Source organism: Sturnus vulgaris, chromosome 7 (genome assembly GCF_052056855.1).
Source record: "Sturnus vulgaris isolate bStuVul1 chromosome 7, bStuVul1.hap1, whole genome shotgun sequence".
Taxonomy (NCBI): Eukaryota; Metazoa; Chordata; class Aves; order Passeriformes; family Sturnidae; genus Sturnus; species Sturnus vulgaris.
The window spans coordinates 8,012,230-8,039,019 of record NC_142249.1 but is presented as its reverse complement, the minus strand read 5'-3'; the positions used below and the strand labels follow the sequence as shown (position 1 = coordinate 8,039,019).

Here is a 26,790-nt window from a genome sequence, read left to right as displayed (position 1 = left end):
TAAAATTTGTAGAGTTCACAGAGTAGCGAACATTCAGTAGGTTCCCATATCAAGACACAACTTTCTTCACTTTTCTTCTGTAGATTAAAAGATTTTGGTTTAGATTTTAAGGATTTATTTCATACGTCAGTATCTGTTAAATATCCTGTGGAAGAAAATCTGAGAAGACATCCATTTGTAGATACAGTCTTTTTTATCTGTGGCAAAATACAGAGACCTGCAAGCAAGCCAATATTTAATTGCATTATCTAATGGCATCAAAATTTAGTTATAGCTCTCTTTAATAAAATAAATTTGGAGTCTTAGATGATAATTCTAAAATTAGATCACGTCACACCTTATGGCTTCAGTTCACTTTGTGAGATGAGCCAAGAGTGTTCCACACTCATCACAAAAATGCCCTTTTGTTTCTGCTCAGAGGCTCTGAGTTGAAAAGACTTTTTGAGAAATAGCTAAACTTGATGCACATTTTTTAAAATTTTTTAAATTACAATATTACAGTATTTTTTAATAGTCTTCTCCCTAACAAAAGAATTACTGTGGCTGTTTTAGACCAGCAGATGGTTAATACAATGGAAAGTACTGAATGCTTTGGGAAAGAGTATGAGACCAGAGAGAACTTACAGAGGTGCTGCTCATGGCACTGCAGGGAGTGAGTGCTCTGACCCTGTGCCTTCAGCAGGTGCCAGTGCCCACGATTTTGTCTCTGCCTTCTTTTAGTCCGTGATAGCTTTTCACCTTCACAGAGTCTTCTGCCAGTGAGTTCTGCAGATCTGTTCCAATAAAGGTGCCTCCTACTAGGCATAAAATAGCCTAAGGCTGGTGTAGATCCTGTGTAAATCCTGACTGAAAGTAGGGAGAGCTGCCCTGTCATTGACAATAGTGCCAGTTCCTAAATGGGGGCTTAAAACTTGAGCTTTAGCGTTTTTCCTATAATGGGAAGATGTGATTTCACACAGCAAGAATTAACAATGAAATTAATGCCTGGGAAGGTGAAAGGAACAAAAACGCACTCTAGAAAGTGTGAAACATGGTGTCAGATCAGAATCCTCTGTTTCTGCACCTGCCACCAAGTTTCTGTGCAGCCCTGATGTGCTCATCTGAAAAGGAGACAGAAATGAATAGAAATGACTAAGAAATGAGCTCCCAGCAGGTGGGCACAGGCTGCCTGACACACTTTTGTGTCTTTGGCCTCCCAGCAGCTTTGGAGGATAAGATGGTGGCTCAGTGCCCTTTGCTTCCAGCCTGGCATCTTAGTACTGCTTCTGCCTCTCCAGCCAGCCATTTCCTAGGGCACTAGTGTGGCATTGATTCATAAATGTCTGCAAGTGGTTTTTAAGAGCAGAGTGAAGATGCTTTAGAGGAGAGGCACGCTTGCCTGTTGGGCAGCAGCAGCTCCAATAGCTCAGTGCTGCAGTTATATTTGATGGTGCATGTACTTTGCTTCAGGAAAGCTGCCAAATGGCATTTTAGTCCTACCTCAGAGCTCTATGTAATGAAAAATAAAGTGAATTTCCATGCTTTTGGCCACCAAAGTGCCTGCAGGTCTTTACAGCTTTACCAGGCTGGGATCAAAGCCTGGCTCAGACCAAAAAGCACCACTGGGACTGATGTTTGTGCTTAGAGTCAGGGCTTTACCAAGTGGCTCACATTAGGGTGAAGGTAGCCACCATGCAGACAATTTTCCCAGACCCAAATGACAGAATTACAGTCTGATTCTCAGCCCAGGAACCCTAGAAGGGGCAGCTTTCTCCTAAACATTAATGTTAATAGAGGGGTTTTATTAATTCTTTGTCATGATTCCATTTTAGCCTCCAAGCCAGGTGTGGCTGTCCTAGGACCAGATTTGTTAGAATGTTAGAAAAACGTACCCAGATATATTTCTTTAATCTTGCTGATGCCCTTCCACTTTTCTTTCTGCAGCAAATGGAAGGCCTTGAATTTCCTGCCATGCAGATATTTTTTTCAGGTTTGTTTCCCAGTCACAATGAGTGTAGACCCGTTGCCCTAACCTCACTGGCAGACTTTGAGTTCTTTTGGCATTATTCTGAAGCACACTGAGGGCCACAGAGGCTCTCCCAAGCTTCAAAGTATTACTTTCCTTCTGAATTGCCACATTTCTGCAGGATAGCTTGCCCTTGCCACATCATCTGGACTGCCCATCTGTTGCTTAGCTACAAGACTAATAATAAGAGCCCAATGATAGCAGAGTGGGCACATATTCAAACATGACAAGACCCAAAGGATGCTCATCAATGTATGTGCAGGAATATTACTTGTCCTGAATTCTGAGGTTTTAGTGACCATGACTGTTAACTTTAACTCACACAGCTCTGGTTGCTCATAGCTTGGATTTTGCTAAATCTGGCTTGTTTGCAAGCTGCAGAGACACTGATTTTAAGGAAGGTGTGTTTGGGGAGAAACTGCTAAATGAAGGTCCTTGAAAGAGGGAAATAGGATAGGAGAGGAGCTCCTTTGGGGTTTCTGTAAGGGAAAACTGTGATTGTCAGAGTTAGGTCCTAGTTGCTGGAGTCAGGTTATGCAATGCAGTATCAATGTGAACTGCAGAGCTAGCTGTAGCTGCCATGCTTTATTACTGATCTGCATCCACAGCAGCAATACCTTTCAGCTCTTCCCTGGCAGTTTGTGTAAGGGACTTAATTTATAACGTCACGAACTGGAACCGTATTTTTGCAGCCTCATGAAAATGAGTGACACCAATTGCCCAGATCCCATCTTTAGTTCCCACAACAGCTACATGAAAGACACTGTGCTGTGCTTCCAGGAGCATCAATTAACAGTCTAGAGGTGAGTGCTCAGCTCAACAGCTGAATTTAGTAACAGTTCATCTGCATGCAAAAGAAGGTTTCTCTGAACCTCCAGCAGCATCTAGCAGGACTCATACTTCAGCTTTGTGGTGACTGTGGCTTGTATGGAGAGGTAGCCTGGGGAATGATTTTCTTGAGGTTCAGCTGCCTTCAGTGTGAGTCACCAACAGGAAACAGAGATAAGAGCCATCAGCTGGACAGTGCTGGACCATCCCCAGAGCAAAGTCTCAAGGAGAGGCTTTGTGCTTAAGAGCTTCATTGGAGTGACTGGTTGTGTTGGTCCATAGCTCAAAAGCAACCAAGCTCCTGCCTACATCTCCAGTTTGATGCCAGACCAAGGGGACCTGTGGGAAGGGCAAGGATTGCAGTTTTGGTTTTTTTTTTATCTTGTCTCCAAAGATTGCTCTTGGTGTTTGCATTGCAGATGTGAGGTTGAGGAGACACCATAGCTGACCATAGAAGGAGTCAACTCTTTTCCCCATGTTTTAAGACACAGAAATTATATGAACAAAACCTGATCAGCTAAGAGGAGAGGAGTTCACTATAAAATATTGTGTGATGGATTTCTGGTTCATATATGGTGACACAATGCTGCTGGGAAAACATGCACCAAGGATGATTTCACATTGTTATTATTTCTTGTTAGCAGCTTAAGCATATATGTAAGTAATGAGCAACAAACCCCTCCTGTGAAAGTGTCAGTGCTTTTTGACCCCTAAACTCAAAAGCAAGGAAAGTTCTTGGTGAAATACATGGTGATGTGATCCCTTTCAAACAGCAGGGCAAAACCCCCAAACTTGTGATCAAGTGGGACAATGTTGTGTTGTTGCCCAATAAGATACTGCATTAATGTATGGAAATTCAGCTCATAGGGACTTGTGAGCGTGTATATACAAGCTCATATACTTGTGCCATGTGTATGTGCAGTTTATTGGGTTGTTCTAACACCAAGAAAAGAGTCAAAGTTTGGAACACTGCCCAGGTTTTTTACTTGGTTTCCTGTGTATTTGCTTGCCTGTCACATGTAAACCTGTTTTGCCTCTCACTTAGCAGTGGAGTTGTGCCCAGATAAAGGCATTACTTGAATACCAGCTAAATATTAGTTTCATAATACACACCTGTTGCTTGGTCCCAGGGTATCAGTCAAAGCAAATTATTCTGCTGTGTTACACTGTCTGTTGATCGCTCCTTTTTGCCTTTTATCCTTGTTGTTGTTCTTCCTGTCTTGCAAAAAGCCAAAGTGCCAGGCCATTAGGAAACTGAATTATTAAAACCTCATATTGATTTTTCTTGACTGTACAGCTGATGTTATCATGCAAGGACCTTGCCTTGAGCTGTGCAGAAGGGGTTTTACGAAACACTTGACAGCTCTCCTCACTCCTTTTCTTCATTACCTTCCATCTCTTTCCTACCCCATCATTTCCAAGAGGAGGAGGTTCTGAAAACCATTATGCAGAGTCATTTCATTTCACTGTCAGGCTCCCTTTGCTAGCAGCCACACACATGACGGGATTTTTCTTTCTTTTCACTCTGGAGGTACACAAACAGATCAGTCCGTTTGCTAAAAGCCTCGGCACACCGCGGTATCCATGGCAACACACCAGCCTGCGCAAGCATCTGCAGACGCCTCAAAAATCAGAAATACCAAGCGATGACAAGAACTTGCTTCATACAATGGATGTTTATAGGTGTCACAATCATCTGAAACACTTCCTTTTCCACCCATCAGCTCCTTGATTATAATGTGCTTTACATCTTTCTCGCAGCTCCTTTGTCAGAATGCAAGATTCAAGGTAGAAGTAATCCTTCTTTCAATGTTTATTTGCTTTGGGGTTTTTTTGCATTTAGATCACTGGCTGAGGTATCTTATGGGAATGAGCACCCCAAGCAACACTGTTAACTTTCCTCTTTGAACTGAGTTGGAGTACAGGCTTTTCAAATGACAAAATTCACAGGTGAAATTGAAAAAGAAATTATCTATGTCAATCCAACTGAGAGAAATGGTTGTGTGAGTGCTAGGCTGAGTGGTGAATTGACCCATCATGTTGCATGAATTACTGGTTACCTATAGTGATGACGGATTAAATAAGATCAACCAACCGTTTTTTGGAAATATTTTTATTGAAGTTTATCCATCTGCTGGCATGGCGGAGACTATGCTAGAATGTTTACAGGCACTGATCTTCACTGAACCTGTGGTTTGTTCAGATCTGCTTTCAGGAGATAACATTCAGGTGCTCAGCTGCATTGCAGCTGAGCTGGTTGCAGAACATGTATCAGTTCACTAGACCGAGCCTGCAAAAACATCTGTAATTCAGGATGGGTGACTCGTGTGGGCACTGATAGACACTGTTAAGAGTCTCATGCTGGTGATGGCCCTGGCTAAGGAGCAGTTTTATAATACAGAAAACCAACAGGCACTCTTCAGGCATTCAGGACCACCTTCCTCAAATCAGGGGAGTATTGCTGCTCCATTAAGGTGTGGTGGGTGTGCTTATCCATCAGGCTAGGGCCATTCTCAAACCTAAACTGGACAACTGTATTTGTTGCTCACACAAAAGCTGAGCACAAGCCTGAGTTTGGAGTTTGGTAATGGGAAACAGCTCAAGTACATACATGCTTAACCTCCAGTCACTGTTGTGGTGGGAAAATAGCTCCTAGATTTGTCTGTAATGTTTCCCTTCTCTTAAGAAGTAACATCAGTATTTCATTCATAGAAAGGTGAAAATAAATGCAAAGCCCAAACCTAAGATGAATTATGTTGCCCCATTTGTGGTGTTAACTTGATTAGGCTAATTTGTTTTCAACTGATGATTTAAGCTTCAGGCTTGGAAAACGCAGTAACATCTACCAGTTTGAATGTAACAGGAGAATCATATTAAAAAGCTTTATCAAAATTCCACCTTAATAAAACAAGCTATCAGTGCATCAGAGAACTGATGAGCTTCCATGTGCAAGCATCTCACAGATTCTTTCCAAGGTCTTTAATCCTCAGTAGCTACTGTTGGAACAATTCAGACTTTGCCCTAGAACAGGAAATTAAATCTCAAAAATAGTATATTCCTTGTATTCTGACCAGTTTGACTATTCAGTAACTTACACATCATATTTATTCTGAAAAGCAAATTTTCCATGTAGTTTTGCTTAGAGATCCAATGTACAAAGAGATTTCACTACATAAAACGTACTGTGTGTTCTATTCATCTTCTGTTTGGTCCTGTAAGTAGGCAATGAGTTTTTAATTTTTTTTTTTTTTTCATTTGAAGACCTGGTGAGGCTGAATGGTGCATTAGTTTTATTCCCTCAATTTTCAAGATACATAAGATAAAGAACTCAATGCTTGTCATAGTGAGAAGCTAGAGATGGCAAAAAAAGTAACCCAACCTGAAACCTACTTGCAATCATCATTCTTTAACTAGAAAATATCAAGAGCAACAAAACTTATTTTCTTAGAGAGTTTGGGTTTTTTTCTTCTAGTTCAGATGGAAATTTAATAGATGAACTATTGTTCTGTGCCCCAGAAAATGGGTTAAAGCAGCGAAAGTTGGTTTAGGTTAAGAACTGTCTACAGCTGAAATGTGCAGGGATCAGTACTCCCCTTGCTTCATTCTGAATGCATGTAAAAAATGTTCTGCGAGATGTCACAAGTCTGACACTCAGCTTTCTTCTCTTTAGCAGAGGAATCAGACCCATAACCAAAATTTCACAGAGCTTCAAGAGCTGACAGGAAAACGTAGCTGGATTAGGTAAATGACAGAGGAAGAAGCTCTGCACATAGCCATGAATCCTGTAAGGGACCACTGTTGTCCATTTTTCACACTGATTCATTGGGGACTCTTTCCTTTCAATCCCAGCAGTGAGAAATGAAGGTGTCTGATGTAATGGCATTCTCTACTGTAATTCTTATCTCCTTGCAGCTTGGTGGCCCAAGTATTTTTTACCCTCTCTCTGCTTTCAAATTATTCTACTTCTAATGCACAGACTGGCTTTTGACATCAAAAGCATTTAGCAAATTAGAGTGTAGCTCCCTGAAGCTAATTCTTCCATCATAATTCACATGGGTACTTAGAGTCCCTTGCACAAAAAAGACCAAAGATAACTAAATCGACAAAGGCAGCATTGCTCTTGTACAAGTCCTTCCACTGGGACAGATCTCACCTTTGCTTAAAGCTTTCCTGTAGCACCTGAGACATTTACATTTACAAACAGGTAGGATCTCCAAATAATCTTTGAATGGTAAATGTAATCAAATGGGAGACAGGCAGAAAAGGGAAGGCTTTCACAAGGAAATGTTACTGTATGAGCTGATGAGATACAGTTGAGTTTCTTGTCAGAAACAGGAAAAGAATTGAACATAGTTTGTGATGCAAAGCCAGGGATAAGTCCATTCTATTTTCAGTGGAAGCTTTTATTCTGCTTAGTCGTTGATAAGCATTTGAAGGAGCTCTTCAGCTCGCTTTCCCCCCCATTGCCTCTGTTGGGCACTAGAGGGACCCTAGAGTTTTCCAACCCATGAAAACATCGCAGCAAAAATGCCGAGGTGGGAGCCCCATCTTTCCCGGTCACCTTAATCTAGGTGTTTCCAAGGAGGAAGGAGGGGAAAAAAACTGCTCAACGTGCCCACAGACTGCAAATATGCCCCTGAGAGAGATGTGCAAGGGGACCGTAGCAATACTGCTTTGTTTCATTAATCTCGCTGGTGCTCGCAGCTCTTCCCATCATCAATAAATAAGAGCTGACTTTGTCCTGACTGCTCTGATTGCTCAGCTAATGTGGTGACATTGGCGCCAAGGCTTGAGTCATTGTGTTTTTGAGAAATTAAATGTTTCCTTCCCTGGTCTGAAGTGATGCCAAATACCTAAGTTGCCACTACTGCATCCCAATAAACTCCGAGGGAAGCAGTGGGGAATTGTTGCTTAACTACATGGTGAGAAAGAAATTCCTTTTTAAACATCTTTTCCCAGACACAATTTCTAATTAATCTGTTCTAAAGAGAGCTATAGGCCATGACATTCCTTTTTCTTTTAGCAGGCAGGCAAAAATCCTCTATATTTGACTTACCAGACTTCCATACAGAGATCCATAATTCAGTATCTCAAAGCTTTACTATAAAGCTCATGGTTTATGAGGTGATGCAAAATTTTTTTCCCTTTATATAAAAAATCTTTCCCCACTATCGCTTAGTGCAATGATGCTTTCTGATTTCTGCATGAATATTTCTAACAAAAATACGTGCATGCATTTTAATATCTGTAACATGAATTAAAACATTTTTTTTCCCGTATTAAAACATCTAGCGTCAACACTGCTGCTGAATATTTCATGTGAAGTATAGTGTAATTTGACTAGATAATTATCTCAGGGAAAATGGTGACTGCCATTTTTTCTGTGCTCATTTTTCATCATCTTTGATGATTGTTTAAAGGAGAGATGCAACTGAATGACTAACTTCCAAGACACCTTCTCTCTCTCTCTCTCTCTCTCTCTCTCTGCAGGCTGCTGCTGAAAAGAGCCTGCTGCTGTACTGCATCTGAGCTAGAGGCTTGATTTTTCGTCACACATGGAATATTCTGAGCATGTCTCTGGTTAGTTACACCAGCCCTCTGATCTCTAGGAATGTTTATGGACAGTGCACAGTGTATTGTACACGTGTCTTTCCATTAAAATATCTTTTCCGTGATACCCATGGCAGTATTTGTTTTCCAATGAAAGTATAGGCTGTCCTTTCTCCCCCTTCCCCCTTTTTGAAATAAATTAATCTAATTACCATTTGGATGAAGTTTAACTTTTTCTCCTTGATCAAGTCAACTGCTCATTCCCTCTCAGGGCTACTTCTGATTAGGCTTTATGTTAAGCCTGAGTTCACATTATCTAGGTGGTGAGAGGAAGGGCAAAGCTCCTGTGCTGCTGGGGAAAACTCCATCAATTGCATGGATGCCAAGGCCTCCAATGAAAGGCACAGAAAAAACCCAAAAAACAGCAGGAGAAAGGCACGGCTGGTTTTCAGAGTACTGCACACACCGGTGCACATTCCTTATGCCCTGAATCGGTGTCTTTCCTCCTGGCAGCCTGGGAGAAAGACTGACTGCAGCAAATCCATTTCCTCTGAAAGCATCTCCTCTGGAAGGATGTACATCACTGATGGTGAGTAACAAGCAGAGAACATGAAAAAAAAAATCAACCTGCTCCCTTTGCATGGCACTGATTTACAGACGAAATGTGAGAAAAGAGCAGTGGTGTGAAGTTCTCTCAAACAGCTTGAGGAGGGCTCAGGAAAAGTACTGGAAGAAATGTTTGCCGTCTGCACTCTTTTTAAATGAAAAATTCCTGATTTACAAATACATTAAAATACTTAACAAAGTAATTTCGCCTTCCCAAGCCACTTCATTAACACTGACATACCCTTAAGATGGACTATATGTAGTAGTTGCTGAGGGATGTCAATTTCTTTATGAAGAAACAGAAGCAAGGGTGGGACCAAGGCTTTCCTGAACTGCGTTCTGACTCCTCAGTCTAAGACACATATGGCCCAAATTACAGATATGAAATCTTCTAGATAACCTGCTAAAGTCCATGAAGAGAACAAGTGCTCAGTACTCCTGAAAATCATGCTTGAAATCAAGCTGACCACCTAAAATTAGTGGCATTTTGGAAAACATGTAGATAACTTGCTCACAGTGATGCAGCAAAATGCAACCAAACTGAAATAAGTGTTTAAAGTTTTTCTACTGCAGTATGGGCAACAGTGTGCCATCTAGGTTCCCAAATATAAAGATATTTATCTCCATGGAAGCAAAATACAGTATCTTCAAAACATTATAAGGGACTAATACATACGTGACATAGTTGGAATTTTTGATTAAGATTCTGACAGACTGACTTTTGCAGTCTTCAACAAACTAAAATTTGCTTAGGAAATAGAAGAGGTAAGAAAAGGCAGCATTTTACTCTTTCATCTCCAGCACAGGCTGATTGAAATGATGTGGTTGTGGCTATAACAGGTGGGATGAGCTGATGCTGTAGTGGTACTGTGGGAGGAATGACTTCGGAGTGTAGCAACTGTCATGGACATCCTGAGGGGCACAGTTCAGCTCGAGAATGTGGTAAGCGACAAAGCAATAGCACATCTTTTATTGCAATATTCCAGGAAATGGCTGGAAAGCCCGGCCCTAGGACAGCAGCGTGGAAGTGAGCAGCGGCGCGGTGTCTGAGGGTGTTGTAAACGCGTTCTCTCACCGGTCTCACTGTTATTTGCTCTCTTTCTCCAGAGGAAAAGGAGGGATTAGACTGAGCTGGACTTGCACCGTCGGAAGACCCAAATGAAATCAGGTGACGGGCTTTCGGTGCTTTACCAGGAGCAGGGCAGGGCTGCCCACGGCCACAGCGGGCCGGTACCGGAGAGCCTCGATGTCTCTGCAATGCAGGGGCCGGGGCGGGGCGGGGCGGCAGCGAGGGGCCGCTCCTCCACCTCCAGAGGCGCGGGGGCCCTGCGGGAGCGGCGGCGGGGCCGGGGCGGGGCCGGGGGCGGGTCCCGGGGGCTCGCGGCGCGCAGGCGGCCGCGTCCCGGCGACAGCCCCGAGAGCGCCGGGGCGGGTCGGCGGCTTCAGCCGGGTTAGCCCGCGTTCCTCTGCGTGCCCGCCGGTGCCGGCAGCCGCCGTGGCGCTCAGGTAAGGGCCGTGCCGAGCCCCGTCGGGGAAGGAGAAGGAGGAGGAGGGACGGGAGGGGCGGCGGCCGATGCGGAGTGCAGGGAATGGGGAGGGGGGGGAGAGCCGCGCGCCCTTCCCGCCTTGCGGCTGTCGCGAGCTCTTTTTTTGGGGGGCTCGTGCGGCCCCGGTCCCGCCGGTGCTCCCTCCCTCCCTCCCTCCGAGCTTCCATCCCTTCTCTGGGCCCTTCAGCCCCGGACCCAGAACGGAGTTGTCCGCGGGTAGACCTGGCGGAGGTGAAAGCGGAGCGAGCGGGGCGGCCCCGCGGTCACGCCCGTGTCACCTTCGCGGGGGCGGCTGCCGGCGAGGGCTCTGAGCATCGCCGGGCTGTGAAACCCGTCCGCAGGATGTGAACCTCTGTCCTCTTCTGCCCCCACCCCTAAGCTTCTCTAAGGGGATCTGCGCGGCTGAACAAAGAGCGTTGTGTGAGGCGAGGGCTGTAAGCGCTGTTAATTTGCATCGGGAAGGAGGGGAAAAAGAAAAACAAGAAAAAAAACACTGCCAGAAAAATGATTCCCTGTATTGCATAGATCAGGGAGGAAGCGGCCGTGCACGGGAGCCCGGCGGCGAACAATGCCTTTTTATGTAAGAGAAAATGATGTAAAATGTGGCTGGCTCGGATGGCTGCAGGTAGGAGCCGTAGGCGTGTGCTGCGCTGCCGCGGTGCTGCACCGACCCTCCAGACAAACCCAGCGATAAAACTCGCCTTCACCTGCCCTGTGCTCATCCGATAGCCATCCCAGACACCCCGACCTGCCCCTCGGATAAAATGTGCTCTGCGGAACACCTTCGGGAAAGAAGGGGGTGTGCCGCATGCCGGGAGAATTGCTCTCTGCAGGGAAGATACTGACATGGTTAATTTCCTCCGGTTAAGCAGGAACTTTCAGTTTCCTCCGAATAAAAATATTCTCTTGTGTTTTTGGTACATTTCACGATTCTTCCTGAGAGACAGACTTGTAGGTTTTCACTTGCGAGCATTAACGTAGAGTCATGCAGTAGAATGGGGTGTACTGCACACATATGTTGTAAGTCTTGCTTATTCTAGGTCTCTAGCATCAATTTTCATCATTTGTCATGTCTCTGTGGTCATGTCAATAAATCACACTCCATCCTTCCTCGAAAAATCGCTTGCTGTCCAGCATTTGTGCTGCTTATTGTTCAGAAAACCTGTCCCTTTTGTTTTCAGAAGGGTTCTTCCATGTGAGATTGAATCACATATTCTTTTGGTTCTGTTTCTTCCTATTTTCTCCATAAACCTTTGTTTTTCTCTCCCTGAAAGAACCTGTTTCTTTTCACCTATGCTGGTTTGGACTAGCAGGGTTATCTAGACTACCAGTCTCATAGCTGATAGACCCAAGAAGAGGCTCAGCTGCAGAATGTATTTATTTTCTACAGCTTCTTTTGCTTCACCCCTGGCTGGCTGGTGTAATGACAGCATCTCAGCCCTTGCCTGGGAAGAGAATGTGCTGAGAGGGCACGACATAGTGAAGTTGCCCCTGCATTACGTCATAGATCATGAAAAAGTGATTCATGAACCCTGAAAGACTGGGCACTTTCCCTGAGCGTGCTACAGACTCTCTTCAGTTAGCGTAAAGGCAGCCCAGTTCAGTTTGTGGGTGGTTGTTCATTAATCCAGCTGATGTTCTGAAAGCATGATAAATGTATAACAGAGCCCAAACTCACCCATGTAGCGCCTAGGACTGGGGACTGCCAAATTCCTGTCTGTTTCATTTGCAAGACGCTGATGGTGCAGTCAGCAGTGGGCAGCACCTCATGTGGTACCGGTTTCCTGTTGATTTACAGGTGAGCTAAAGGAACTCACTGAAAATAACCCCAATGGCTTAGTGAAGCCATTCTGCATGGTAATGAAACACGAAGGTGAGCCCTGGCATAGGGCTCTAGGAAGAGGGGTGATCTCAGCAGTGGAGCACAGTGCCATAAACTCTATCTCTTCCTATCTTATCGAGGGACAGGATTTTGTTAATAGAGCTTTTCAGTTTGTTACACCCATATTGCACGTTTCCTGTGGGTGTTTGAGAGAAGCCAAAGAGCTGTCATCCTGAGAATTAAAAGTTGCTGTTCTTCTGTGGAGGGTTTTCGCACACTGGAGGGTAGGTCATTATGCTTATAATGCAGTTTGTTACATAAAGCAGCATTTGCAGCCTTGATTTAGAGGTCTGATGTAATTGTTATGGTATGTTATATCATACCCACTTAGTTGTGTACTTTAATATGTTTGGGTAATAAAGAAATAGTTGTAATTTAATGACCCCTGAGGCGCTGTGCCTAGGCAGGAGCGATCTGATCACAATAGTCCCTAAATGAATTGCTGCAGTCTGTGGGTTAAGAATTCCCTTGTTGCTAGATGTTTTTTCCAGAAGCATACCTTTCCCTTTAGTCTATGTCATGCTCCTTTCTGTACAAGTTACCCTTTCCTAAATCATATACCTAAATTCACAGAGGAAACATTTGCTATGTGTACTGACAGAGTGGGCTCTGGCCCCTCTGGCTCTGGCACGGTGCTCACTTAACAACTGTCTGTGGAAGTTGCTAGAAATATCTAACCACAGAAACAGGGGTGAAGCCCACTGCAGATTCTGCTGGGCTGTTTCAGTTTCACCTCCCAATGTGGCATGTCGTGCACATGTGTTGGAGACAGATTTGTTTTCTTAATGGGGTTGGAAGAAGAAGTCAAAAAGAATATAGGTTGTGAGGACTTTATGACGATGGCTTTCTGAAAGTCACCTTTTGATTACTAATGTCTCTACAAAAGCACTGGCAGAGCTTGTAACACATCTGCAGCATATGAAAGATCTGAAATCTGGTCTGCCATGGTGGACAAATGATAATCAGCTTAAGAAAGGAAAATAAAAGCTCTGCTGGCTCCTAAAGCCAGAGTTCTTACGGATCTTTTGCCTACAGTGCAGGCAGTGCCTATGCTGAGAACTGATCTGGTAAAACTTCTGGCTCACAGTCAAAGAAAAAAAATCCACCCCTTGTCTTTATTTGGTTTTCGGAAGAGGCATTTCTGGCTGCAGGACACTTGAAGTTGAACTGAAACCTTGACTAGGAAGGGATTAGGGAGTGTTGAGCTTAGCCTGCACACAAATAATGACCAGAAATTTGGAGAGGTGTGATAGGGGTCCTAAGACTAGGTGACTTCCCAAGGTCCTTTCTAAACTGAGTTATCTGATGATCTAGCTATTTTGGTTTTGTGCTGTCTTTAAGTCCGTGTGTGCACTTGATGAAGAAATAAAAGTATGCATGTGCTGATAGGTAAAATTGTTCCTTAAGACTCAAGGTTGCTTGTTTTGTTCCATCCATATTTATTCAGTTCCAACACATGCTTAATTGTGCTTAAAAATCAGCTGTAAGCATGGTTAAAAATTAAGCATGTTTTTACAGAAAAGGGAATTTTTTTCTAAAAAGAGAAAGAGGATAAATTCATGGTATGTGGGCTCAGTGTTGTAAACCCTTTGATGATATTTAGAGATGGCAAGTACTTCCAGAGAAAGCTTGGAAATATGCAGTGTTCTCTGACATCATTACATGGCTTATCTCTTCCCAAACACACAGGTGCACATGCTAAGGCAGAGTATGGGTGGGTCTTGACATATTTAGGGTTGGTTCTTTTGCTTCCATCCTTCTGCTTCATGTACAGGTGTGCTTATTAGCAACACTTCTGTACTGCATCTCAGTTAATAAGAAAAAACAGCATGAGACTTATTTCCATGGGGTGGAGCTGATTTAGAGGATTGGTGCTGGCAAACACAGATGGTTTAAGCTGCCTGCCTCAGTAAAGGAAAAAGCTTTTATTTCATGGGAAGGTTTAGTTACAGGTTTTGCTACTAAACTATACAAGGGTGTTTTACATGGACGTTCAGTGTGACATTTGCAATTGCTTTCTAGGCATCGGAGGAAAGAACTGATGTATCCATGGGGTTAATTTGGATTGTTGTGGCCACATGGGTTACTGTACTAGCTGTTAAGAAGATTTGAGGTCTTGATTGACCCATTTTACTTTAACACTAATTGTTTGCTGTTGTATTAAGGAGAAAAGATGAGCTAATCCTTATGGTTTTACACTCACTGCTGTTTTTCCCTACAGCAGTCTCGCAGATGAAACTGATCTTTGTTCTTTTGTCTTGATGGGGAGGTGGTGGGAAGGGATAACACACATCAGTTTCAGAGTGTTCGTGTTTGTATTCAGTGTCGTGTGTCTCTGTTAGGGTGCCACTTTGAAAGGAATTACGGTGAAAAGTTGTGGCTTGGTCAATTCTCTTTGTTTTCTGCAGTCTGTGAGACAGGTGAGTGCTGGCTGATAGGCTTGACCAGTGTTAGGATATGCTGTTTCAGCGTTTTTAAAGTACCCATTTTTCTAACTCTCTGTGATGTAATGAGACTGTTTATTACACCACATAAACATTTATTTATTTTAGCACATGATGCTTCCAGATAAAATATATATATGTTTCATATAGTATAAGGGAGACAATGGACTTATTACAACCAGCAGTGTTAAGTGGTGAAAATCAGAATACTGTGATGTGTTTATTGAATCTGTACCTGGCTTGCACCATCTGGAAAGAGATAATAATGCCATTTGCAGCTCTGCCTTCTGGTTATTGAAAATCTGGGGTACTTTTTGTCATCAGGAAAATAATCAGCTTACACCTGACAATTCTTAAGTTATGGATTTGCAGGTAGAATTAAGGTCCTCTAGCAAATTTTGCCCCTTCATTTAGACTTGGCACTCATGGGTATGAGAAACTGAGGAATATTTCTTGTCTTGTGTCAAGTCCCCAGCAAGAAGTAGGAAGACTTCTTTTCTTTTAGATTTTCTTTCTTTTAGAGCTACTACTTCTAGTAGCTCTAAGACAGAGTGCAGTAGTTTCCAGTGAGTTGAGTCTATGAAAGGTTACTTTTCTCTCTGTGAAACTTGTCATTTTATTCCCTGAGAGAGTTTTAGACTACATTTCAATAGCTGTTTGCAAAATTAGCTGTATTTAAAGTATATGCAACCTCTGGTTAAACAACACAACCCCACCCCAAACAAACCAAACCCAGTAGTCCAATCATGGCAGCTAACTTGGCAGCATTTAATTGTAGGACCTATTGATTCAATTAACCCTGTGTTTTTACTTTGTTTTCTGGAGAGAATGATAAGGGCTGGTTTCTGGTTTAAAACTAGGAATTGTCAGTTCTATCTTTAGGAACATAGATTATCTCTTAGAACAACTGCTTGGCTATACAAAACTTGCCACTTTTCCTGAGGTTCTGATCTTGGATGAACAAAGCTAGGAAATGTCTCAAAATGAAAACATACTATGAAGGTTCTGAACATGGTTTGGGATGTGCTTTTGAAAACTCCTGCATTGGTCCAAATTTGATCCAAAGATGAACAGTGGAAAATGATGTAGACATTGAAAGGTGGCCTTTGTGCTTCACTGCTGGTCAGAACCCTGTGTCTGCTGGCTGTGAGCAAAGATGGATTGGCCTCCTTCCCTATGTGTCTCAACCACGGTGTTGTCCAGACTGTGCCTGGAGGAGTCTCAGCTGAGTTTGAGGTACACCTAAGCTCCTCTCTTTGTTCTCCTCACTTTGTGTAGAAGATACCTGAATAGGTTGTGCAGCAAGTGCAATTGCAAGGTGGCAGACATTAAGTGCAAGGACACTTTTCTCTGGGAAGGTTCAGAGTCTCAGAGGGACTGTGGGGAAAGCATTTTTTCTTTGTCTGCTGTGAAATGGGCTGAAATTGTTTCTTCAAAACCCTTTGGCTTTAAGGAGGGTTCAAGCATGGATTTCAGTTCTGGTTAGCTGGAAATCTGGTCAGCTTGTTTTAGCTAACCAGATCTTCTCATGCCATGTTACTCTGTTTTCCACAGCAACCCCTCTGTGACCACCAGGTCTGAGCAGATAGCTCTGATCCCCTCATAGGGACTTGGAGCAGACCCATAGGCTGTGCCAGAGCCTACTGCTAACGCTTGCTAATGTTAACATGCTTTTACTGTCCCCTGGCTGATTGTTGAACAAAGAATCGTTTAATGCCCCTGCCCGATTTTTGCAGCTGCTTCGGTGTGATGTCTCAGGTGTGCCTAGGCATCCCTTCCTCTTCTGACCACGTGGTACTGCTCAGACAGCAAAGCTTCTCCTTTTGTTTGAAGTACTGTGACTGGCTTGATGACCAGCAGCTGTATGCTCATGTGTAGGTTTCTGCTGACAGAAGACTCCTGCTGACACATCTCTGGCTACTGGTGCCTGGTGTACTCTCAGGTGTTGGGCTGCTCCTCTTGCAGGCTGGGTTACAGGGTGTGCCGGGCAGGCAGGCTGCCCTGCCTGTTTGCAGCAAGGCTCTAGTCATGTGTTTAGGCATTCTTCTGCCTTGAGTATGCTGAAACTAATACTAGCTTTTATTTCCATCAGCAATTAGACGATTTTTCAAGGAGGCTAAAAAAAAACCAATCCAGGGGCTCAGCAAGGAGACGTGCAGGGGTGGAGCTGGATGATTTGCAAAGGAGGAGAATAGACCTTGCTCAAGGGGTGGTCTGGATGGTTTGTCATTCATATCCCATCCTTCTCATCAACCTGTAACTTGGTCTGGGAGGGCATCAGAGATGAAGGCAGATGTGATTGTCCTAAGCTGCTTCAATACTATATCTTCCTTCAGAGCTCCCCTGCTACCTGTATTACAAAATACATAGTGCAGGGAGGTAGCCACAAGAATAGAAGGGGTATTTCTGAAGTAAGAGTGTCAGCTCCTCCAGATTTGTACTTGATTTGCACTGATTCACTTAGGGCAGTGTTTGGGCCAAAGGCTCCTTACAGCATGCTCAGAATATACCTGGAGACAGTGTCTGTGTTGCCAGGAGTCCAGAGAAGACTGAGGCTTGTGGCTGTGTCTGGAAGGACGTGTCCATCCTCTATCTTTTGCAACATTATTGATTTGATGTTCTATAAAGAAAATCTCTTCCAGGAAAATGAAAAATAAACATATAAATCAGGTGGAAGGAAGCTGTGTGTTTCTTTTTTGAGGGGAGATAAAATATATTCCTTGAAGTAGTAAAAGGAAAGTTGGCAAATTTGTGAGAGAGTTGTCTTGGTTTGAAAGACAGGTGTCTCCCAAGGAAGACTGAAACATCCCTTGGAGCAGGAAGTGTGACCCCCTTCCCTCCAAATTATTACAACTTTGAAATTGAAGAGGCTTTCAGGCAAAGATGTGGGAAAAGGATTAACAGTTCTTTACTAATATATACATGTATAACAGGGCAAACAACACCAACAGAAGCACAAACCTGTGGGAAGCTAGTTTGTAAGGATAGTGCAGAAGGCAATTTTCCTCAATGAATTACAGCTGTACTGATTGCTGAGAGGTGGAGACAGCCTTGCCTGCCCAATGAGGATGGGTGTTTTATAAAAGAGTGGGGTAGCTGGTCAAGAGTAAAGTGGAGTTGGAGATCCAGAGTATGCTGCAGTTTGGGATGGAGTCTGCTGGCTGTGCTGTGAGGAGGAAGGGACATGTGGCTGTGCAAGGGATAGATAAGGTAAGAAGATGTTTTTTGAGGGTTAGGCAGCTGGGAAAGGGACAGGTTGGGTTTAGCCAGTCGTGCCGAAGGAAGAAGGAAATTTGCAGAGAGGAGAGGAGTCAGTGCTCTGCAGAGCTGTCTGGGAGGAAAGGAGTCAGAGTTGCCTGAAAGAAGTCCACTGAAAGAAGGCATGAAAAGTTTTTAATAAAGGACTGATGATGGTGTCAGTCCAGTCCATCTCAACGTAGTTACTACAACCCCTTTGCCTCCAAATTATTACAACTCTGAAGTAAAGCAAAAAGGAATAACAGTTCTTTACTAATATATACACGTATAACGAGGCAAACAAACAGCACCAGCAGCAGGAACACCAAACAGAAGCACAAACCCAGTCCCAGCCTCTCTCGCCACAGGCCCTTTCCCCTTGCTGCAGTTCCGGTCACGGCCAGCAGGGGCGCTGGGGGCTCCCGGCCGGGCAGGGCAGTGCGGTCATTCCTCCAGGCCTGCAGGGGGCGCTGTGGCTCCTCACTTGGAGCAAACCAGCGGCAGAGGGGGAAGAGGGGTTTCCTTTACCAGCCCGCAGGGGCGGTCAGTCCCGCTGCCCCTCAGGATGTGAAAGGAGCTGTGACAGAACCTTGGAGCAGCACACCCTGGAGTGGCAAACAAAGCACAGCAGAAACTCCACAGCCCTAGCAGGAACTGTGAGAGGTTGAGCAGACACAGATATTGGGGTAAAATGTAGTGAAAAACCCAAAGCCACAGCAGAAGACAGTTGGGCTGGGTTCTGCAAGTAGCCGTGAGAGGCTCCCTCAGAGTGGGGAGCGACTCAGGGTCCCAGGTTTTCCCTTGAGGCACCCGAGTAGATGGTGAGAGGCCTTTCCAGTGCCATCAGGTGTAACTAAAATCCCATTTCCCAGCTGCTCTTACGAGCAAAGGCTCACCCACAGTAAAGAAGAAGCAGTATGGTGGCTAGAGTCCATGGCAGCAATGAATTCTCCCCATTGTAACAGCAACTTGACCATTCCCCCTGATCTAAAACTGAGTGAGGAGCTGAGCCCAGCCCCTCATCCCTTCACCCAAGATCTCATGGTATCTTTGCCCTTCCTAAGAGAAAAAAAACCCCAGGTAGGAGTAGCCAGCTGCACCCTTCCCCCCAGCTTGGCCACTTTTTTTGCCTCTTAAGTACTAATCGTTGTCATCTCTTAGGCAACAAATAGGACAAAAGTCTCTGAGTGAAAGAAAGAAAAATCCTAACCTTCAACATGAGTAATTAAAAAAAAAAAAAAGGCAAAGCAAACAAACCCCTGTGTGTGTGCGTGGAATGCTTAATAACCTGATTCATTCTGAACAGCAAAGGATAGAGTGTGGTAAATAAGCTTTCATTCCATGTTGTTCTGCAAAGGTAAGCTTTTCAGGCTGTAGAGAGCTGGTTGTGCTTCTGAATAAAACTCAGCAGAATATTGAATCTAAGCATTTATTACCCAGTGCTGTCTGCTACAGCATATAATAAATTTATGTTTAAACTTTTTAAAAAAGGTATTTTGTATAATTGCAAATTATAATATATAGTTTTATACTCCACAGTTTGCCAAAAATAGCGGAAGTGATTTATAGATAATACTTACAGTCTTTTAGTTTAGATAATTTTTAATGGTGTGCTACTGGTGTTGCATAAAACATTAGTAGTATTTTGAATGCAGTATTAAAGATTCTTGTAAATGTACCTTTCAATACGAATAGTTGAGAATGTTTTTTGTGGAATGCATTTAGGAAACAAAAGTCCAACTGTATGCACTTAGAATGACCTCTGTTACTTCTCTCTGACCAAAAAAAAGCTGAATTCACTTAGGATTTTTTTTTCCTTCACTTGTTTTGGTCCACTGTACACTTGCATCATCACTTAGCAATAAATGGAATTAATAATTTGTTGCAAAGCTTTAATTGATAATTACAGGCACTTGGAAATTAGAAACACATTTCTCATTTTACCATATTTATGATATTGATACATCAGAAGCTGGAATGTGTGTTTATTTAGATGGTAATGCTGGTATCAGGATGCCTGCACTGACCTGCATCATTACCTGTAATTACCAATAGACACATTCAGTTTCCATAGGCACAGCCAATCAGGCCTTTCCATGAGTCTGTTCAGAAACTGACTTTTGGGTGGGTGCTGACTTGTGAAAGTGCTGCCAGTGTTGCTTGATGTGCACTGAGGAGCTATAATTATGGGGACTTCTGTCCTTTGATTCACCTGGACTCAGTAGTCTTTGAACCCTGTACTATAATCTCAGGGTTGTATTTGTGACACTTATAGTAGGTAAGTAGTATCTGCTGAAACAATGCCTTATTCGATGCTTTGGAATCTTTTTCTATGAACTTGATTCTGCTTTTTGTGTTTTAGCAGACATATATTTGTACACTGCTACTTAGAGAGTAGTCCTTCACTGTAGTTAATTTATTTTTTAAAAGGTACTGACAATGACAATATTTAATTGGTGGAAAGCATGTACCTCTCTGAGCCAGCAGATAAAAACGCTACTGGCTGGTTTAAGGTAGATACTCCTTTTTTTGGGTGGTGTCGTGAATTTTCTGTTTTATTCCAGTGATGGGAACAGAGCAACAGGGTGAATGTGCAAGCTGTACTTAAAGTAACTTGTTTACCCTTTAACTTAAGTATTTTAGGACTGAATTCTTTTACCACCTATTACAAGCAGGAGGAGGGAATAAATACTTGGAAAAAAATACTGAGCAAAACTAATGTATTCCATACTTCAGGACATGAAGCCATGTTTACTACCAAAGTCAGAAAGACTTCCTTACAGACACTGTATTGCAGATTTGGCCATTACCATGAAACACCTCTCTTGTTGGCACCAGGTGATTACTGCTGTGCCAAACTCATGTGGATCTAAGTACTGAAGTTTCAGTTACTTGGAAGATTTGAGTTATTTTTGTTTCTAATTTGTTTTATATACTGGTAAAAGCTGTAAATTTTTTTTCTGAAGGGGATGGAATTTTCTTCTGCATTTTAAGTTATTGCAAGATCAGTCTCAATGACACTGCTTATTCCAGTGTGCAGTGGAATAAGTGATTTGTCTATATCCTGGGATGGGGAGAGAATGAATATTTTACCTGTACTGTGTGTTTGTGTTTTCTGTAGCAGTGTTTTGGTGCCTCTTTCTTGCTTGCCTAATAGAGAGGGAAAGTAAGTGAAAAATGAGCTTTCCTCCGTGTAAAAAAGTCATCAGTGGGCACATTAAAAGAGGGGAAAAAAAGAGATCAGAGAAACGTTCTGTATTTTCACTTGAAAAACTAGCTATGGTGACTTGTTTCAGCTATTAGAGGTAGGTTCAGAGCTGACAGGTCAGTAGGAATAGAATTTACCTTTTCCAGCAGCTGTTCAACAACAGATAAAAAAGAAGTGGCTATCTCCTTATATTCACCTCTTTTCCCCATTCAAGCACGACATCATTTTCTTTAGGATTCTGTTCCTTTCATGCCTTTGCAGTTGGAAAATCTGGTGGATTTATCTGCCCTACTGCTCTTACCTGCAGGCAAAGGTTGATCTAGATTGAAGTGTAATCCTCCTAGATTAATAAATAAGCCCTGCCCCATATCTGTGTCATTAAGCAAATGAATAGCTGTTTGAAGAATGTTTTGAATCTTGTGAAAATAATTTCTAGCAGAAACTTGCATTTTAAAAGATATTAAAATATACAGATAGCAAAATGAACAAGCAAGTAAGTGTGCCTCAAGAATAAAGGTATTATATCTCTAGTCACTTGTTAATATTTCCCTTTCTGTGATGGATTTACTTTGTAGCTGAACCCGAAAAGCCTTCACAACTGGCACTGGTGCTGGGCAATTTCCCCTTCCAATGTAGGTCTCTCTTCATTTATCACTTTAAGTTTGTGACCTTTCAGTTTAATCACTCATTTTGTATTGAAACATAGGTCTGAGCAGAATTTCACATAACTATGAAACCTGCAGTATTGATGAAAATGTGGAAAAAGAACATGTGATATTCTTCTGCTGGATTTTGTTTTGTAATGACATGTTGCTTATTTTCTGAGGATCTTGGGATCATGGGTAAGACAACTGTGGGATGAACAGTGCATATGAGCTTGGTGGGGCTCTGGGGTAGTGGTGAGAGCTGCTGGTGTGCCCATAACAGGTGCAAGTGTTGGTGTTGGTTTTAGGTTGTCCTGTTTGTTTCGGTCTTGATCCACAGTAGAACCAGAGAAGCTTTTCTTGGCTTGAAAATGGCTTGTGTTGCAATTTTCTGGGCGAAATTTAGCTTTGAATCTGTATCCACCAGTAAATGGATCAGGGCCTGTCATATCCCCATAGGCAGTGAAGGCCTAGGCTGCCTGTAGTCTGTGCCAAGGACTGCTGGGGCAGTGGCTCTTTGGGGTACTCTTGGGTGCCAAAGACCAGCAAAGCAGATTCCTGGCTGCTGGGTGGAGTAGGCATTTTTGCCCTGTGTGTGTCTGAGCAGCAGCTGTTTCCATTTCATAACCAGCTAACTCCCAAGTGCAGCAGGAGTATCCTGACTTTAGAGTTCCCCATCACAGACTTCTTTTCCATACCCTGGAAGGAGTAACAAGGGCTTTTGTCTTTGCTGTAAAAATGAGTTTTCCCTGCCATGTTTGAGAAATACTGTGCATACCCACTGACCCTGTTACTCGTACATAACCAGTCTGAAACATTCCTGAGAACTCACTACTGCAAGTACTCAAGTAAATGTTTTCTGGCTTTGGCCTGTGCAGAAGAGAGAGATAAGATGGGACTGAGCTACGGGCTGTGAGACGCGCCTGCCGAATGCCATGGCAGCAGAGAGAAGCTCGTGTCTGCCTGACCTTGGCGGGAGAGATGTGATGTGGCAGATGCTCTGCGGAGAGGAGCCTGCCAGACAAGTGCTGTTGAGTCTGTGCTATTAGTTGTCACAAATGGCAGCCGAACTGGGACTTAAATTGGCAACTAGTGGCTGCACCAGTGACAACGCTCAGCTGAACTTTGCAGGGGGCTGAAACAAAGCCTGGGGGCTAAAATGAAGCCCGTGGTGCCTGTTGACCTTTCTGAAGGATGGAGGGTAAGCAGCTGAGAACTATGGGGAGTGATGTATCCCAGGAACAAAAGGATGTCCCAGAGATGATGCGACTGATTTTGAAAAAACATATCAGGAAAATTGAATCTGCAGATTTGAACAGGCTGTTGTTACGGGCTAAAGTCCGTGGTCTGACTCTAAATAGCACCAGTGTTTTTCACCCTTGGACATGGGGCACTTCAGGGGATGCTTTGTGGTACCAAGTTACGTGAGGTGGCAGAGCACTGGCAGAACTTTTTTGTGTCCATGTGGACAGTATCTGAGGCGCTCATGGCACACGTGGCACCCAGAGACCAGAAAAAGAAGGACACTTGTGCTGCCTCCACAGTCATACTGGCCCCTTCTGCACCGCCATCGAGCGAAACACAAGGTTCTAATCATGAGCTTGAAGGGGCTGTGGAAGGAGAACTGGAGGATGTTTTCTCCCTGATCCTTTTGATTCTGCTTTTTGTAATGGATGCTCCTGTAATGACACTGATTTGAAAGTTGTCCTTTCAAGCTAAAATTATACAAAACCATTAACTCTTTTCTATATTGCATATTTTTAGTTCCTGTCCGTAGGCAGAAACATTCCCTTGTAATTTTAAGTAGTTTCCTGAGGTTCTGTCTGTTAAATCACTGTCTCCAATCATGGGAAGGATGGCACCAGTTATTGGGTGTTTTGATCTGTCTGCCTGTTCAGGGGGAAAATAAGCTCTTGTGAAGTCATATTATCTTGTGGAGAACCTGGGCAGACTCAAGTGAGTGATGTGAAGGAGATAAATTATAAAATGCTAAGTAGTTGGAAAGGCACATGTACTTTACTTCCTCACCCTAGCCTTTGGGTTTTGTTGAAAACAGTGATGTGAAAATGTAACACTTCAAGCTCTAGAGATCTGGCAAACCAGTGGAACACATTTTCCTCAATTTGGTAGGTTGACATACGTTCATGTTATGATTGATAACTTTTCCACATGTATTTTTGCTTCCACCCATACAGGCGAATGTGTGAAAGACATTCAGCATCATTTTTTTGTCTGCTTTTGCAGCCCTTGGAGTACCTGTCTCCTTAAAGACTGATAATGGGCCAGCCTATACATGCAAACAGATGGATGATTTTTTTAATTTGTGAGGTTGTGCTGTGTCACGGGTATTCCACATTCCCCTATGGGTCAAGCTATTGTTGAACGTGCCCATAGGACTCTCAAGTCCACGTTGTTAAAACAAAAAAGGGGGAGTGTAAGGATGGGATGTACTCCCCACTAAAGACCGAAAAAAGCCTTAGATGTCCTTATTTTTTTGAATTGTGTTCAGAATGACGTTGCCCCCATCCAACACCATTTTAGTGGATCACAGGCTCGCTTAGAAAAAGCTCAAGTACTTATTAAGAACCTTGAAAATGGAAAATGGGAAGGATCCTTTCAGTTGATAACCTGGGGGGAGGACATGCATGTGTTTCCGCAGGTTCCAGTCCACGATGAGTACCAGAGACCAGCCTTGCTTGCTCTGGCTTCATCATCAGCTTGATGGGAAACTGAGGGAACATGATGAATGGAGCTTGTTTGCTTTGGGCCATGGGTTAAACATGTTCTAATGTTGGGAGTGGTTTGTTTTGTGATTCTTGTTTGTTTGGTGGATCAAGCACTGGAAAAAGTTAGGGTAGTACAGTTTGAAAACAAAAAAGTGGGGGGATGTAGAGAGAGATAAGACAGAACTGAGCTATAGGCTGTGAGAGGCGCCTCACATTAAAGTGTGCTGCTGATGTGGACGTGTTAGGTCACTTAGTGAGGAAATCCAGTATTTCTTCTTCACTTCTTCTTCTGTGTCTTGATGTGTATAAAACCGGCTTGTTTCTCACATTAAATTTCTCAGTATCCCCACCAATGAGTGTGCATGTAGTTGTCACAAGGCTGAAATGTGAGATGCTCTATGCAAACTGAATCTTAGCACAGTAGTGGGAGCCAGGAGAAGCCGTCCTTTCCTACTGAGTAGTTGGGATATGGTCTCTTGGCAGCCAGGGCTTATCCCAGCTGGTTCTGTGGGGGACTTGTGCCTGTTTGCTCCTATGATGCCTGGTCCTTGCCTGACCCTGTGGGAAGCTGGCTCAGTAAGTTCAGCTGGGACAATGCTAATGCTGTACAAAAATTACTTTCTACCAGTGCAGCTCTCTAAATTGTTCCAGAGCATTGGTGAATGGGAGGGGCAGGAATGTGTGTCTGTAAGCTGGAAGGCTTTTACGTGTCTTAAAGACAGGGATTTTAAAGAACTTAAATGCTCCATTTTGAAAATAAAGTTAACAGGATATAACCACACTGATAGGTTGAGTTGCTCCCTGAAAGAAATCAAATTACCCTGGTTGTCAACCTTGCTTAGTACATTTTAAATCACATGTTTTCAATGTAAATGGTACTGTTGTACAAACTGCTCTTACCTTGGAATTTAATTTTTTTTCTTATGAAGGACGCAAGCATAGGATCACAGTGAAAATGTTGCATTTCCTGTTAAGAATCAGAAATAGTCCTGGCACAGTCTTTGGGTGATACTCACAGGGAGATATGTGTGGTAATAAACAGCCCTTCTAGGCTTTCTGTTTTGGGCTCGAACTTTGCTGTGCTACAGCTCACTTGCTTGCAATAAAGCCCTTGTCTGTGTCTTAAATGAAGGACTTTTCCTGAGGTAGAAATTGCCTTTCACGGAATTAGGGGAGGAGGAGTGATGTGTATTGTGAAGAAAAGCTAAGCCAGGAAACACCTGGCAACCAGATGGCCCCTAGCATGCTTCATTGTACCCACACCTTCATTAAGGATTACTTTGGCTGTCTCTGGGTAATAGATTTAGAGGTTTGGGGTCACAAAGAATTAGAAAATTGTAGCCAGTTGCAATTAAACATGAGTTATTTTTAGAAGACAAAGAACTGAGCTGAAAGCTGAATTAGAGGTACTTGAAATGTTAGGGCTGGAATACTAGGGTGATATTTTCTAGGTGACTGACAAAGTAGCCCATGCACTCCAGTCAGAGGCACAAAGCCACCCAGGGTGGTGACAGGTGGGCTAGAGATGGCAGATCTGTGAGCAATGGCAGTAATGTGCAACTGGCATTATTGTACTTCCTGAGGGCAGCTGGCGTTAGGTACTTCCCTCTGAATATTCATGTGTGCAACAGATGAAGGTTACTTAGACAATTAGTAGAATAGGGCTGTGTGGTTTGCACTGTGATTTGTATAAGCCTGGTACAGTATCTTGCACTTTACATTTTACCTACGTTTAATTTTGTTTTGTGTTTTTCCCATTAAATTGGCTGCAGTCCCAAAAGGGCAGACTCAAGGTTTTTAACTTTTCAGGTGAATTTTAAGAATATTAGTAGGGAAATAGAAATCTGGGTTGAACAGTACGCAGCAACACTTTTTGTGTTGTTGACCACTTGGCATCAGTTGGTGGCATGTGGGGGTCAGGAATTCAGGCTGAGCCTGTGTGGTTGCACAGAAGTGAGCAAGAGGAAACTGCTCTTCCCTCCGACATCCTCAATACTCATCTGCTTACTCCAGCAGGTAAAAAGAGGCATGGCAGTACTGAAGTGCATGGGTGTGTTTTGGCTGTCTCACAGCTGCACTGGGAGATGCCTTTTCTTGAGGGAGCTGCTCTGTG

At 43.4% G+C, this 26,790-nt stretch overlaps 1 protein-coding gene and 1 long non-coding RNA gene across 20 annotated transcripts in view; both read left to right on the top strand.

Moving 5' to 3' along the window:
* Nucleotides 1-2,607: 2,607 nt before the first annotated feature.
* On the top strand, nucleotides 2,608-8,723 carry LOC148223144 (uncharacterized). Its single transcript, XR_015804752.1, has 3 exons — nucleotides 2,608-2,808; nucleotides 4,365-4,621; nucleotides 8,324-8,723. It is a non-coding gene; the product is annotated as an uncharacterized LOC148223144 (long non-coding RNA).
* A 1,113-nt stretch (nucleotides 8,724-9,836) lies between these two features.
* Nucleotides 9,837-26,790, top strand: part of MAP2 (microtubule associated protein 2) — a 225,034-nt gene continuing 208,080 nt past the window's right edge. For 9 of the 19 annotated variants that reach the window (XM_088167715.1, XM_088167707.1, XM_088167695.1 and 6 more), the window contains exon 1: nucleotides 10,387-10,495. The gene's annotated coding sequence lies outside the window, so the exon portion shown is untranslated. Of the gene's footprint in view, nucleotides 9,932-10,096; nucleotides 10,158-10,354; nucleotides 10,496-26,790 lie in introns of those variants that run through there. The other 10 variants (XM_088167712.1, XM_088167709.1, XM_088167710.1 and 7 more) reach the window with 5 other exon arrangements.